This window comes from Eufriesea mexicana, unplaced genomic scaffold (assembly GCF_001483705.2).
Source record: "Eufriesea mexicana isolate 0111107269 unplaced genomic scaffold, ASM148370v2 scaffold1490, whole genome shotgun sequence".
Classification (NCBI taxonomy): domain Eukaryota; kingdom Metazoa; phylum Arthropoda; class Insecta; order Hymenoptera; family Apidae; genus Eufriesea; species Eufriesea mexicana.
Genome location: NW_016909592.1, coordinates 330,265 through 345,447, shown reverse-complemented (window position 1 = coordinate 345,447; position 15,183 = coordinate 330,265).

The following is a 15,183-nucleotide window of genomic DNA, read 5'->3' as shown; positions in this document are numbered from 1 at the left end:
GAGGATCATTGGGGCAAGCTATGGGTGGTGTGTTCGGACCGGTGTTTCGTAGACTGTGTGAAAGCTTTGTGGTAATAGTAGAAGCAGCACCAGGGTGTTGTATATCTGTAACGATTTTTACGTGTCAGGTTCTAGAAGATTGATAGCGATGCGGATAATTGGTCAGATCTAATCGAGGATTTCAGGTCCTAGCTGATTCCGTGTATCGTTCCGGTTAGAAGTCGCCATTTTGATCAAAGCTGGTATCAGAAACCTAACCAGAACTCGATACCACCGTTTTTATAATAAATCTGCAAAACCGTTGCATTTCCTGAAGATAAAATGAACAATTCACAGTGAAATCTGTTCCTTTCACGAATCCTTTAGGTTTCCCCATAAAATAGCCATCGATTGCTCACATGCAGCGATTGGAATCCAAGGAGAGCAAGGAGAAGGGAGGAAATAAAATATCCGTCATTTTCTTTCTTCTTTATCTTCATTCACGCAAGGCAAGTCTCGATCCAGCCGTCATTATTCGACGACCGGAACATTTACAACCCCCCATTCGTTACTGCTCTCGAAATTCAATTAATCCTTGCAGCAGAGCGAAATCGACGCGGAAGTCATCCCGAGTGACTCTCACGGCAGCAATTAAACGCGACTGGCTGGCAAGCAAACAAAGGCTGGGTCAGCGCAAAAAGGGTCTCCGCGACGCAAGAGGGCCATAGCCAGCGAACAATCGGGATCGCGCCTCGATAATGGGCCGCTAAAAACTCGGCAGCCCCGGCAGCTGGTCGCCGACGCAAGAAACGGTCGGCTTTCAACGCGCGTGCGCACGTAATTACTCGGCTGTGGGGCAGAGAGCGAACGGCGGGGCCAGGTGACAACTGGCCCCTTTCGCGAAGTGATTCGCGAAGACAAAGGAGGTGACAGGCGAGAGAAAGCGTGAAAGCGTGGACGGTGGGTCGCGGGTTGGCAGTCGGGCCCCTTTTTCCATCGGGCTGAAGTATGCGGTCACGTCCACGGCACGACTAATGACGCCACGAGAATGATCCAACCCCATGCGGCTCGAGCGTGTTGCGCAGTCGTCGGGCCGAACAAAAAGGAGGCGAACCTGCCTCGACCCGTAGAAGGTCCGCGCCCCCTGGTGACATTTCCCATTCTTCTCGGCACGCCATTACCGGGTCAAAGCCGCCGCCCCCGCGGGACGCCGCAAGTCGCCTCCTCCTCTTCAACCCCTACCAGCAGGCTGCGCTCGCTTTTCAGCTTTTCTACGGGAACACGTTGCTTCTTTAAGCTCACACCGCTTCGACTATACGCGTGTTTCGTCTTTGGTCATCGATATTCCGCTGACGGGGTGATGATCCCTTAGCTGTGAGTCTGCGGTCCCTTTGTTTCTTCGGGTTTCAGCTCTCTTTTCGCAATCTCTGGCACACTCTTTTCCCATTCCATGTGGAATGTTTATTTGGATCGGTAGGTAGGTCTATGGGGTGGTTTTGAGTAGACTGGGTGCGAGGAAACACGAATATTCATTCAACTGTAAGTCGGTAACGTCCTGTGCTTGGCTATCGACGAGTCAGGTTTGGAAGTATGAGTTGTTATGAATTTAGTTCTGAATAACATCTAATGTGAGAAACATCGTGTGTACCAATATAAGTAAAATAGATGTCCAGTAAAACTGTTGCTGGAGGTTTGTAAGTAAAACCAACATAAACTCCTATCACTGGGGTACCATTTCTTGTTTGGTTAATAGGTTATGAATGTAAACAGGATTTTAAGTTGCTGTAAGATTGGGTTCTTCATTTTTTGAGATGACTATGATCACTCTAAGCTTGGGAATGGTTTGGTGACCATTTCCTGCTTGTAGATGTTAAGATGGTAACAGCAAATCCCTATATGTGCGTTGGAAGTTTATGTATTTAGACTTGTGTCACTAGGTTGTTCTTGCTTGACGACGATGCTTGAGGAGATAGTAATAGTAAGTGAACTGTGTGTCTATCTTCGAAATAGTGAGTGGACTGTGTGTCTATCTTGCTATCGCGTGTTTTCATCGCGTATCTAGACATACGTATGACATCTAGTGGACAGTTGATATTTTGGGCACCTTTTGCCTTTCCTGACTCTCTCTAACGTAATCACAGAGACCAGAGAACTGTTGTATCACTAATACCTGCTTTATAATAAAGAATTATAACAATAATACTATTACGCGTGATTTATTAAATCAAACAACTCTAGCAGTAGGTTATGAATGTGGACAGAATTTTCGTTTGTTGTAAAATTGGGTTCTTCATTTTTTGGAGTAACTATGATCATCCCAAGCTTGGGATTGGCTTGACTACAGGTGTGTAAGATAAACTCTGGAAGAATAGGAATTGGAACTTGGTAGACTAGTCCTATAGGATCCAATTCCTCGAATGCTATTCCTGTCACAACTTGTAATTTGTAATTTGGTAATTGGATACGATCTTTCAACTGTATATTCGTCATCAAACGATCAATAATTGACAGTAATTGATTAATAGTCTGGTACTTGAGGTATCAACAAATGATCAACTCAGAAGCTTCTCATTCACATCGCAAAGACACAAGAAGCAAATACTGTTGACAAATCCACAATTAAGCAATCCAATCCCACTAAACCTGATACTCCAACGTGAACAAGGGGACTCATAAATTGGGTCCTTGGAGTGACCCAAAAATTTTTACGCACTTTTCACACACATCAGAGGCACATAAGACACACCTAATTTACCAAATACTATCTACAAATCCATAATTAAACAATTCAATCACACCAAGCCTGATACTCCAACATGAACAAGGTCCCACAAACTGGGTCCTTGGTGTGATCCAAAAAGCGATCTACCCAAAAACTTTTACGTACTTTTCTCACGCATGAGAGGCACATAAGACACCCATAATTTACCAAATACTATCTACAAATCCATAATTAAACAATTCAATCACGCCAAGCCTGATACTCCAACATGAACAAGGTCCCACAAATTGGGTCCTTGGGGTGATCCAAAAAGCGATCTACCCAAACACTTTTATGTACTTTTCTCACGCATGAGAGGCACATAAGACACCCCTAATCCACGAAGTACTATCCACAAATCCAGAACTAAACAATGCAGTGCCATCACTCGATGACACTCGAACCGAAACAAAGGGTTGGACGGTGTTCCCCGCGAAATGGAAATCATAGAAAAAGAAAATGGGAGAAAAATAATCGCTTGCCATCGAACGGCGCGGTTTTCACAACCCCACGCGATTCACGGGCCACCCCTATATCCGCGGTTAACTGTCGACGCGACTATTTACCATTCATCAGTGTCACAATACGGCTTGGGCTGCAGCGTCCGCGTAAACGACCACGCGCACGCGGAGGGAACCGCTTTTATCGGCCGCGATCGAGTGGCTTCGGGATCGGTTTGAAAATCCAGCGGCACGGCGGGGGATGCCCCGTTGATTTCTCGTTCGTCGGCGTAATAATACAGACGGCGCGGTGGCCGGCGGGTCGAAAAGCGAAAACCGCGAGCGAATCGCCGCCGGAGAGCGTAATGCATGCGATTACGCGGATCAATGAGCTATGGCCCTATTTATGGCTCTATCAGTCGACCGCTACCTGGATCCTCCGCTCGGTCCCTCGTCCGCCGTCGCTCCCACCCTGAACGACTCTCGCCAACAACGCTGATCCTTTTTTTACGCCATCTTGCTTCTTGCGTGACCGTTCGCGGATCCCGAATCGAACGGCTAATGCCACGATAACGTGAGCCACGGGATCGCCCACGGGAAAGATGGCGCTGCTCCATGGAAAAGCAATCTCGCGCCGATCCTGCGTGGGAATCCCCGATCCCTAGGATGGCGGCCTTTTGTCCAATCGCGCGAAGCGTTAGAAAAGGCGCGCTTTTTAAATATCGCGTTGAGTACCAACACATCGATACAGTGATCATTGACGAAATTTTTAATACCCTTTTATAATTCTTTATGAACTAGTTCTATAATTTATAATTTGATAATTCTGAATGGAATCTTTTATTCGGTTTTCACCTGGAGTCTACTTTGGTTATGATACCTAATTGATTAATATTTTTGGTATTGCTGTCGTGTTTTAAGATAGTCACAAATTTGTAGGTTTTCCGAGTTTGAGGTTATTTGGTGTTTCTACATGACATAGCACATGTATGTGCTATTGATGGTCTTGTGATAATTAATGGTGGATCCAGAATGATAGTAATATCGAAAGACAAAGACAAGGACTTTTAGAATTTGTAAGGAATTAACACGAATTTAATTATGTACACTATAATATCAGATGGAAGTATGAAAATATTAAATTACTCATTCATACAGTCCAAACAGGATTCTTGCATCCGTCTCTGGTGACAATAAATATTATTAGATATAGATATAAATAATATATCAATCCATATTTCTCCACCCATCAACTAAAACTTAAGCTTCTCCACTTCTCAAATAACACAAAGATCATTTCTCTATAAATTAGGTACAGGCAACCCTTCTATAACACGGTAGATAGGTTCCTAGAAAATGCCGTGTTGTGTGAAACCGTGTTGTATGAGACTCAAAGGTAGTACAAAAAGAGGAGTTACGTTCCGAAAATTTATTAAAAACAATTCTTTTTTCAATTCTACATAAACAACTTAATTTTTATTAAAAATATAAATGTACGTACAACACGAGACAAAAATTTCCTGCAACACTGTATCTTTAAAGAAGGCAAGCTTCGTCATGGCTGTAGAAGTACAGCGTTGTGCAAAAGTTTTGCAATTTTCTTATCGTGTTAGAGCGGACCCGTGTTGTAGGAGGATTCCCGCAATTTGTGAATCGTGTTATAGTGAAACCGTGTTGTAGGAGGGCTAACTGTATTATACCCTGTACATGTAATTCGTAACACGAGCATATAATTCTTACAGACCACCCCTTACAAATCTCCCCTCCACTAACCTGCACTCACCTTCCCTTTCAATAGCCCTTTCTCTCCACGAAGAAAAATAAAAAAGAAAATAAAATGAAATAAAATGAACAGAAAAGGAGAAAAGGGAATGAAAAATCAAACAAGCCCGTGTCCCGTTACGATCCCTATGCCAGGCCTCTTAATACCTTTATTATGCGAACGCGTCTAATATCTTAATACCGCCCCAGCCAGGAGGTACGCGAGTTACACGAGGGTCTAATGGTCGACTCAATTAAGACACCATTAGACCAACAGCATTTACATGTTAACGATAATAGCCGTCATGATACATTCCCCCGGAATAATGTTCAGCGCGCGTACGCGGGCTGCTACGCCGGAAGTGGAGCCAGCGCGTCCCCGACCTGCGCGTATAATTTCTTTTAATGGCCGCCCCCTAACCCTCCGGCCGCCGATAGCTGCTCGGCAATTTGCGAATCTTGTCGCTGGCCACGATATTAACGAAACGCCTCGTACGTGCCCTCTTAACTGTCCAGAGAATAACGCTTCCACTGTGATAGCTACCCGAGAATCCCGATGTCAAACCTAACCTCCCCTATCCGAAAATCACCAACATCCTGCCTAGTTCTCATTCTATGGTCAAAAACCAGTTGTATCATCCCAAATAACTAACTGTTCCTTGTAGCAGGAGTAATAGATTTTCGCAAAAATTTTGGAAACTGAGGTCGAGTTATATATATGAGAAAAGATTATTCGAAATGTTAATTTCTACAACGTATTCAAAAATTGTCGAAATTTCTAAGATTCCCTGCCCCCCGTTTCTAATTAATTACCGGAAAGTTTATTGTATTATGATCGTATTGTTGGAAATATTGATTTCTACAACGTATTCAAAAATCGTCAGAATTTACAAGACCCCCTGTCCCCCCTTTTTAAATAATTACCGAAAAGTTTATTGTATTATGATTATATTGTTCGAAATGTTAATTTCTACAATATATTGAAAAATCGTCGAAATTTATAGGACCCTCTGTCCCCCCTTTTCTAAGTAATTAGCGAAAATTTGATTGTATTATTCGAAATGTTAATTTCTACAACGTATTCAAAAATCGCCGAAATTAGTGAGACCCCCTTCCCCCCCCCCTTTTCTAAATGATTAGCAAAAATTTGATTGTATTATGATTGTATTGTTCGAAATGTTAATTTCTACAACGTATTCAAAAATCGCCGAAATTGGTGAGACCCCCCGCCCCCCTTTTCTAAATAATTACCGAAAAGTTTATTGTATTATGATTACATTGTTCAAAATATTAATTTCTACAACGTATTCAAAAATCATCGAAATCCGTGAGACCCCCCTTTTTTAAAATAATTACCTGATAGATCGTAAAGAAATTATTTCTATCTCACTTAGTCCCAATGTATCTTATTTACCTTCTTTGTCATTTGCTCATACATAACCTCATTTATAGAATGTCTAAAGTTAAATAAAATTTTCATCAACTGCCCCCCCCTCCCTCCCAGAAACGAAGTTTTATAAACACCAAGCGAATATTCATTATTAATTAATAAATTATCTTAATATCTAAAATATTAAACATTAATCTTAGCTTTAATCCAACATACTAGATTAAATTTATAATACCAGTTTTTCCCTTCGAAAATGGTGCATACACGATACAAATTTTTCAGCTCGCGAGGAACTCAGGTACCGATGAATTACTCTGCATTGAAAGCGTCCATTTGATACGATCGGCGATCGGGCGACAGTTTCGCGAACGCTGGACAGGTCAATTAGCGGGGGATAATTAGCGCGGCGATGGTCGATTAGCAGGAGACAACGTCCCGATGGGCATTGTTCGTCGCTGACAATAATCCCTGGACGTATGCGTGGGCCGTGCCCGCGTTAACAAAGCCACGGCTGGTACCCCGTTAAAAGGTAGACGACACCTACGTTGCACCTGACGCGAGCTGCAGCTCGTTAAGGCGCGTTTCAAACGATCGCGCCGGCGAACGATTGTTAAGCCCTCGATTGATCGATCAACGAAGCTTGTCAATACGGTTATGGCTGTTCTTTTCCGTTCCTCCTTTTCTCTTTTGTTTCTTATTGTTTGGTAAATTGCGTTCGCTTTGTCGCGCTGCTATCGCCTTAGGGTAGGACTGGTGGAGGTTTTCATGGGTCGCATTAATGGGAATAGGAGTGAGGAATATTCTATAATTACCGAAGCCCTTTTTGGTTATGTTTGGGTCAGGGAAGATTATATATGTGAATTTTTAGGTTAAGTTGGTAAGTTGTAATTTTGGGGGAAAGAAGTATCAAAATTCTTTGCATCTATAGTTTTTGAGAATAAATGGATTGCTAAAGAAATTGCGTTGTGTGTGGGGGGTTATTATGCGGATGGGTGATTGATGGAGTGCTAGGTCGAAGTTTCTGAGTTGCTATTAGATTTTTGATCTTGGAGTGATGGTGGTTGTTGATATGGGAAATTTCCTCTGTTTGCGTCCGCCTTTCACTACTTAATTTTAAACGAAACGAGGGGGAGAAACTCCTGTCGTGTGAGGAATGAGTCCTATAATTAGTCAAAAATCGAGTCGTGACTGTGCACTGACATTTTGCTGGTTAGGTTCGTTTTATGTCACTGAATAGGTCATAGATCGTTCACTTGCCCTTTAATGTCGACCGACTATAATGTACTATAAAGATACTGTCATATTCCAAAAATACGTCCTTGAAATTATAATCGGTTTTGATATCGCGTAATTATCATAACCAATTATTCTTATTTATAATATATCGTCAGAAAATTCACGCAGGATTTAAATTTCGCGCCATTTGTGTGGTAAAGTATTACCAACGAAGAGAAAAAGATAGCATGACAGTTGACAGTTCGGGGTTATTAAAAATGTAGAGTTACACGAAATTTACAAATTACAATTTTTAATTAAAAGCCTATGTCTTCTATCAAAATTACTTCCTACGTGAATTTTGGGACACCCGATATAATACGATCAAATATATATGTTCATTAACTTATTATAATTTATAAAAGAATCAGGAAGTTACGAATAACATAACCTAAATCACGCGAGAAAATACAAGAAATTAAAATTTTATTAGTTTCCGTTTTTAATCACGCCATTTTCCTCGCGCAAATTCTTTTCAGTGTTCCCCAAATTCCTCGAAACTAAACATTTCCCACCTGCATCCTCGGCCAATTAAAATGAACAACGCCCTCTACCCAGTGACTCGCGCTGCCCCATTCAACCGCATCCCGCATCGTGTGAATTCACAAACAACGCTGCACGCGGTTGTTTCACGGAAAACTAAAAGCCCCGTTTGAAAATTCCCCTGACGGCGATTACGACACCTACGCGGCCCGATCGGGTTACCGGCGGGTACGAATCGAAAACCCGAATCGGCCGTTCAGCGGCGTGGGTGCAGTTTTCCCCGCCAGAGCTTATGCAAAGCCTCGCGCTGCGCCGCGCCGCTGTGGTGCAGCCAGTCTCCGCGGTCCTTGAATAATGCATGCGATATTCGCGCGTCCGAACGAAATGCACGGGCCCTCTCTACACGTTGGCCGATGCACAGGGTGTACCGGAAGCAGTGTACCATCGGAAACGAAGTGACACCTCACTCGAATGAACGGTGAGATTCGATCACCCCGGAAACTAATCTCGGTGTGTTAGGTTAGGTTTCGTTATTGGGGACTAATTTCCTCTTATCTTTTCCTTTTTAGTACATTTCTGATAAAAATTTCTGGAGGAAAGAAGAAACGTTTCAGTAGAAGGAAGTATGACATGGGAGACTAGATTATACGTTCCTGGTGATAAAACAATCTACTATTGTTTAGTAAGTAATAAACAAAATATGTGTATACTTGGAGCACCAGGAAGAGGAAAATAATATAGAAATTTGTACATGTACACACATAGTATGCTTCTGTGTGCGTGTGTGTGTGGAAAAGAGAATGGCAAGTAGGTACTAGGGGCCCCTAAAAGTCTTGATACAACCCTGCACATAGATAGCGCCATATTGAACATGCTTGTCATCTAGGAGAAATAAAACTAGCATATGCGATTATCAAACTTTCTCAGAAAATATCTAAAAAATTAATTAATTAATACCTACATAACCCTGTTATAATATATACACGGAGTTATCAATAATTGGATATATAAACGATATTACAACACTTGCAATAGTATATAATTATTCATGCATCGAACGAAATAACGTGAAACAATTCACTTATTCGCAATGAAATCTAGTAACTAAAATATAACTAAATCGTGCATCAATATTGTCCACAGATGTCGCGACTGCAGAGTTCGCACATCTCAGCAGCGCGAACCTAACCTATAACACGTTATCAATAATTGGATATATAAACGATATTCAACACTTGCAATAGTATATAATTATTAATGCATCGAACGAAATAACGCGAAACAATTCACTTATTCGCAATGATATCTAGTAACCAAAATGTAACTAAATCGTGCGTCAATATGTTCACAGATGTCGCGACGGAGTTCCCACATCTCAGCAGTGCCGCCTACGGTATCACAGCGCGAAGCTAACCTATAACACGAGCGCTTCTTCGAACCTGCTCGCATGGACTCGCGTCATAAAAGGTAATTACAATATTTTAAGTGGCCACGTTAAACCGAACACCCTGTATACATGCACGAGGCACACTGTTACACGGGCAGAGCTCGCGGCCGCGTTTCGGCGAGTCCGCAGGTGGAACCGCACGGTTATTAGGATGATTTATACGCGGTGGACTGTCGGCTGGAACTCGAGGAGTCGTTCCGTCGAGTCTTACTTCGGGGTGGCGTGTCCACCTCGACGCTGTCCGCCTTCCAGTGATCTTCACCTCGCTCCCTCCTGCCGCCATCTCGCTCGCGCTCGCCCTCTGCCGAGGGATTCGCTAAGTCCGTTAAGTATACGCTTCGCGTACCTAAATTCTCGTTTAATTCGTGGCGCTTGTTTTGCGGCAATTTGCGTCGCGTGGATCGCCGACGGCCCCCGGACCGAGAAAAAGTTCTGTCGGAGTAAATAGGGGTGGGGTGAGCCGTTCGAGTGCCCCGGGATCAATTTGTAACAAAGGAGAGCGGGAATCGTGCGAGGGCACAGGGAACGGTTGATGTGCCTTCAGCAGGTGTCTGTTATGCTTGATTTCGGGCTTGCAGTTTCGGAGGTTTAACTGAAAATTTCAAAACTGACAATTCTTTGCACCCCTTCGACTCCTTTAAAATTAATATCACATTTTTCATGCGAGAATACGTTGCACACTATGAATAATAATTTCAGTGTTGCAACGCTGATACGCAGCTAGCGCTATAAATAGTGGCTCTCAGAAATGGGGAAAATAAAATATCTGGAGCAAGTTATTTCAACTTTCCAATATTAAAATTTGGAAAATAGATCGAGATTTGTTATATAATTTATAAATGGAACCATAACAACTCGAATGTAACGAAAATTTTTCATTTTCATTCCAACTATAGTCCTTCATCCCCTAGGGTTGTTACAAAATTTTTATTCGTACATTTTTAGTCCCCCTAAATAATAATTTCGTTGTTCCTCTGAAAAATTCTTCAACCACCAACACTGGGCCAAGTAAAGGGTTCCTGATCTTTCATTTCCACAGCCTCTACATAATTAATATTGCCCTTTATTCCAATAGGATGCTAACTTCCTATCCTTTTTAATTGCCATTCTACCACTTTATCTAGTGATATTTAGGTACCTTTATCCTCGACTGCTGTTAACAAATTTTTATTCGTACACTCTTGGGCCCCCTAATAATAATTTCGTTGTTCCTCTGAAAAATTCCTCAGCCACCACCATTGGACCTAGCAAAGGCCCCTCCTGACTTTTTACTTCCACAGTCTATGTAAAATTAATAATAACCCTTATTTCAATAAGATCGTAGCTTCTTCTCCCTTTTAATTATCACTCCTCCACGTTATCTAGTGATACTTGGCTGCACGTTGCAAGTTGCAGTGTTAAACATCACCTAGCCAACAAGAGCTGCCAGCAACTCGCAGAAGCAGTCATCCAGGAACCCCTGAGGTTCGACAACTGCGTCCATGCTTATTATCCTCGTGGAATCCACCTGGCTCATCCCCCAGCGACTTCCTCTTATGAATCCTCCATACATCATATCCCTGGGAGCCTCGAATCTCCATAAACAGTCGCCATATAAATGTACAATTTTCTGCCTAGGAGGGGGAGGAGGGAGTTCATGGAAATCACAATCGACTGGACGCGGAGACCGTTTCATGCATACTTCAACAACAGTCGTCACAACTTCACGATCCCGTGAGGAGAAAAAGGGTCGTACGAATAGGAGAGACAAAATGGTGAGGGGTGGCGCGAAGAGGGTGGCAGGCGGGGCGAACGCTATCATTAGAGACGCCTGCGAAGACTGGAAATAACAGTATATGGTAATACCAATGACGGTTACGCACGCTTATTGCCGTAATACTCGACGATAATTGCCAGGTCTGCCAACATACATCAAGCGACGTCCGGCCCGGCGTGAAATGAAACGTCCACTTTGTTACATTGTAGCTGGGATTCGAGGCTCGGCGAAATCGTTGCGGGGATTTTAAACGGCCACCATGGGATGCGTCATCGTGCGAGCGTGAATGGGTGGTTGGAGCCACCTGTATCGAAGTTATTGAAATCGGCTGGTAATTTCGGGCTTTTTGATACCGGTGTTTAACTATTTATTTATCCCCGGTATCGCGTGTCTTTAATTCCGTGTAATAGAACACTAAATACTCTGTGATATACCACTTGGATACCGCGATCTTGTTTGGCTATATGTACCTTAAAAATTATTTCGAATTTTTGTTTATCGGGATTAATTAAAATTTGAAACTTCGCTAATTGGAGGTGCAAAATATTTTCTTTCCCGCAGATGATTAAATCTCGTGAAAATCTTTGAATTATTTTGCATTCTTTCTTGTCAAAATAGTATAATTTGATATATCATAGAACTAAATACTCTGTGATACCACCTGGGTACCGTGATCTTGTTTGGCTATATGTACCTTAAAAATTATTTCGAATTTTTGTTTATCGGGATTAATTAAAATTCGAAACTTCGTTAATTGGAGGTGCAAAATATTTTCTTTCCCGCAGATGATTAAATCTCGTGAAAATCTTTGAATTATTTTGCATTCTTTCGTGTCAAAATAGTATAATTTGATATACCATAGAATTAGAATTATTATTATGAATGTATAGCAGAATTGGAAATGGGTTTCCTATAATTGTTAGAATAGTTTATTAAAATTAGATTTATCGGTATTTTTACCAAGAGCAGGTAATTTTCAGAATATTTTCAAAGTTTGTAATCGTATTACGATTCTATCATTTTTTCCTTGTCACTTTCACAGTATCTATGACGCGTGCAATATTCATGGGAACTGCATGGTATTTCAGAGTGCTATAGAACGCTACTTTATTCATCGTTTGTCGCTCACTGTGTACGTCAACGCACCTAATAACACGAGGGTTGGATGCCATAAGTGCGCGAGGGTTAAAATATACATCGACTGCTGCTCGAGAAGAGTACATGTTTCTACGAAAAAGTTGAAACGCCACGAAAAATGATTTATACGCTACACGATACATCACCTGTCAATTTAACTTGGGAATATTTCCAGGCTATATCCTAGCCAATTATCTGTCACAACACACAACTCGATTCCTTCTACGAGATTTCCGTTACTACTAGGGAAATACAAATTGATTATAATTTCCCATTATACTGTACAGGTTATAAAAAGATTATGGTCATCGATACTATTTGATAAATCCGATGCTACAGTAATACAGTACAGTGATGAATAAATAAATTGAAAGAAAAATAAAGATAGATATGGACACCTGAATTTATAATTTCCAAGTAATATAAATGGCGACCATAGTTACACACTCGCCACCAGAGGGAACTCTCCGATTCCTATAAATAGAGGGTGTCCAAGAATTCACGTAAGAATTAATTTTGATAGAAAACACACAGGCTTTTAATTTAAAAAATTGCAAATATTGCGCAACAACGAAGACCGGTTGTTCCTTCGCGTAGCACTTCATTTTTAATGATCCTGAACTGTTAGCTGTCACACGGATCTTTTTTCATCGTTGGCAACACTGTACCGCACGAATGACGCAGATTTCAAATTTTGCGTGAATTTTGGGCGATCGGATTTAGATAATGATGACCAAAAAAGAAGTCAGATCATAGTCAGAGACGCCTAGGGATTTTCTGATCAGAGTTGAAAAAGACAAGGGTACACATTTACAACGTGGCAAGGGTACACGCGAAAGCAAACACCCCCACTCCTTAAATTCCAAAGAAACAAATTTCATTCACGATATTATTTCCAACCATCTCCATCTAACCTAACCTAAATATTCATGACAACTCACGCTGCGCGTACCACCGATGTAAAGATAACAATTTTTTAAAAATGCCCCTTCACGAAAATCCTCTCCTCTCACCAAATCACCAAATAATAAAAAGAGGAAGTCACACCAGTTCTCCACCAAAAGCGTGTATTACTCCACAATAAATTCCCCAAATGGGATAGCTGGCAAAGGTAATCGAAAATCAAAGTAGCAGAGACCATAATAACATCCGTGTAATCGATCAAACAGGAAACGGTTCGACGAAGCGGTTGCAACGCGTTTCCGGATGAAAGTCGACACGGATATGCGGAGGCCGCTTATCGGATTCGAAAATAGCGCGCGGAAAACAGCGCGGCACGCGGCCAGCGTGTTAATCCAGCTGGGCGCGGTGGTGGGGGTTAAGCAGCTTGAGAGAGCTTGGCCGAGTTGAAACGCGTAAAATCGCGCTGGGGATTTGACCCGGGTTGAAGTTATTAATGCTCGCAATATCGTTACCTTGTTATTTAAGGGATCCGCGGTCCGCGAATTACAGGATCAACCGCGAGGCGTGCTTTATTTTTCCCGCGTTCGCCGAATTTTTTAATCCCGAACGCGGGAAAAAAGCAGCCGCGAATTTATTCACGATTTACACGGGGCGTTTGTACGGGCAAACGGAACCTTAATTTCGAGCTAGAGGGCGCCGCTTTCGCTGCGTTACCGCGCTGTTTATCCTTTTATTTCGTTCGCCAATCGGATGGGCTTTGTAAATACGGTTTGTTTCACTGCTATCGCGGTGCAGGGAATTTCGAATTTCTTATACCCTCCTTTTCGCTACTCGTACTCCTACTTTGGTAGACATACGTTCCTCGGTATAATTTTCTACTATTTAATTACGCCATAAAATTAAAAATTTATATTATAAAATTTAATTACTTAAATTGCGTATATATTTATAATTTTCTTTTTAAGAAATTTCAGTTCTCCGTGTACTATAGCAATTCTTATAATTTTAACGTGCGAGTTATTGGAATAATTTGTTTCCTAAATTAGTAAAATTGAATTTGCTATTTAATATTCGATTCCTGGGAAACACGTGATTGTTAATTTTTTTATATTTAATTAAGTTATTCGCGAATATTAATACTTAATATTCACGAACCCCTTAACCGAATATCCAACAATTATCACCCATCCATTGTTCATAATCTTTGTCATTAGTCATCGCAAAAAATTCCGTTAATTCCCCCCCCCCCCCCACTTCATACCTTTTATTTCTTTTAATAATCGCAATAACTCATTTTCTTCAGCAATATATTTTTAACCCACAGAAATGGAACGAAGAAATTATAATCGTAATAACTAAAAAAATAAAAATATTATTGCGTTACTTAACACTTTACCGACCTATATAGCCTATTAATCGGTTGTCATGGCGATGAACAGTCATTATCATTATATGAATAGTAATTTGTTATTTAGTATTGAGGTACATTGCACAGTTGTATCAATTGTGTTACTTTGTAAGCTCCCCATTGTTATATGGGGGCATCAGAGACAATCTGCGGCTGAGCGGCCAGTTGGATTAATTTAATTAAAATAATTAAAAAATTATTGTATTTATGCATCTCTCGTTCGCCAGAACGAGGAAACATCCGATAACAGTAGGAATAACGTAAACTCCCGAGGATCCACGTGCATATTTCGCAACTCACCCCTATCCGGCGAAAAAGTGCCGACCCTGAAGGAACAACAACGGTGCAAGTCGCACCAATTTCGCACATAGCCGTGCCAACGGGAACGCGTTCCAGGCAGGGGAACGAAGGAGCGCGATAAAGTCGCGCTCGAGGAGGAACCG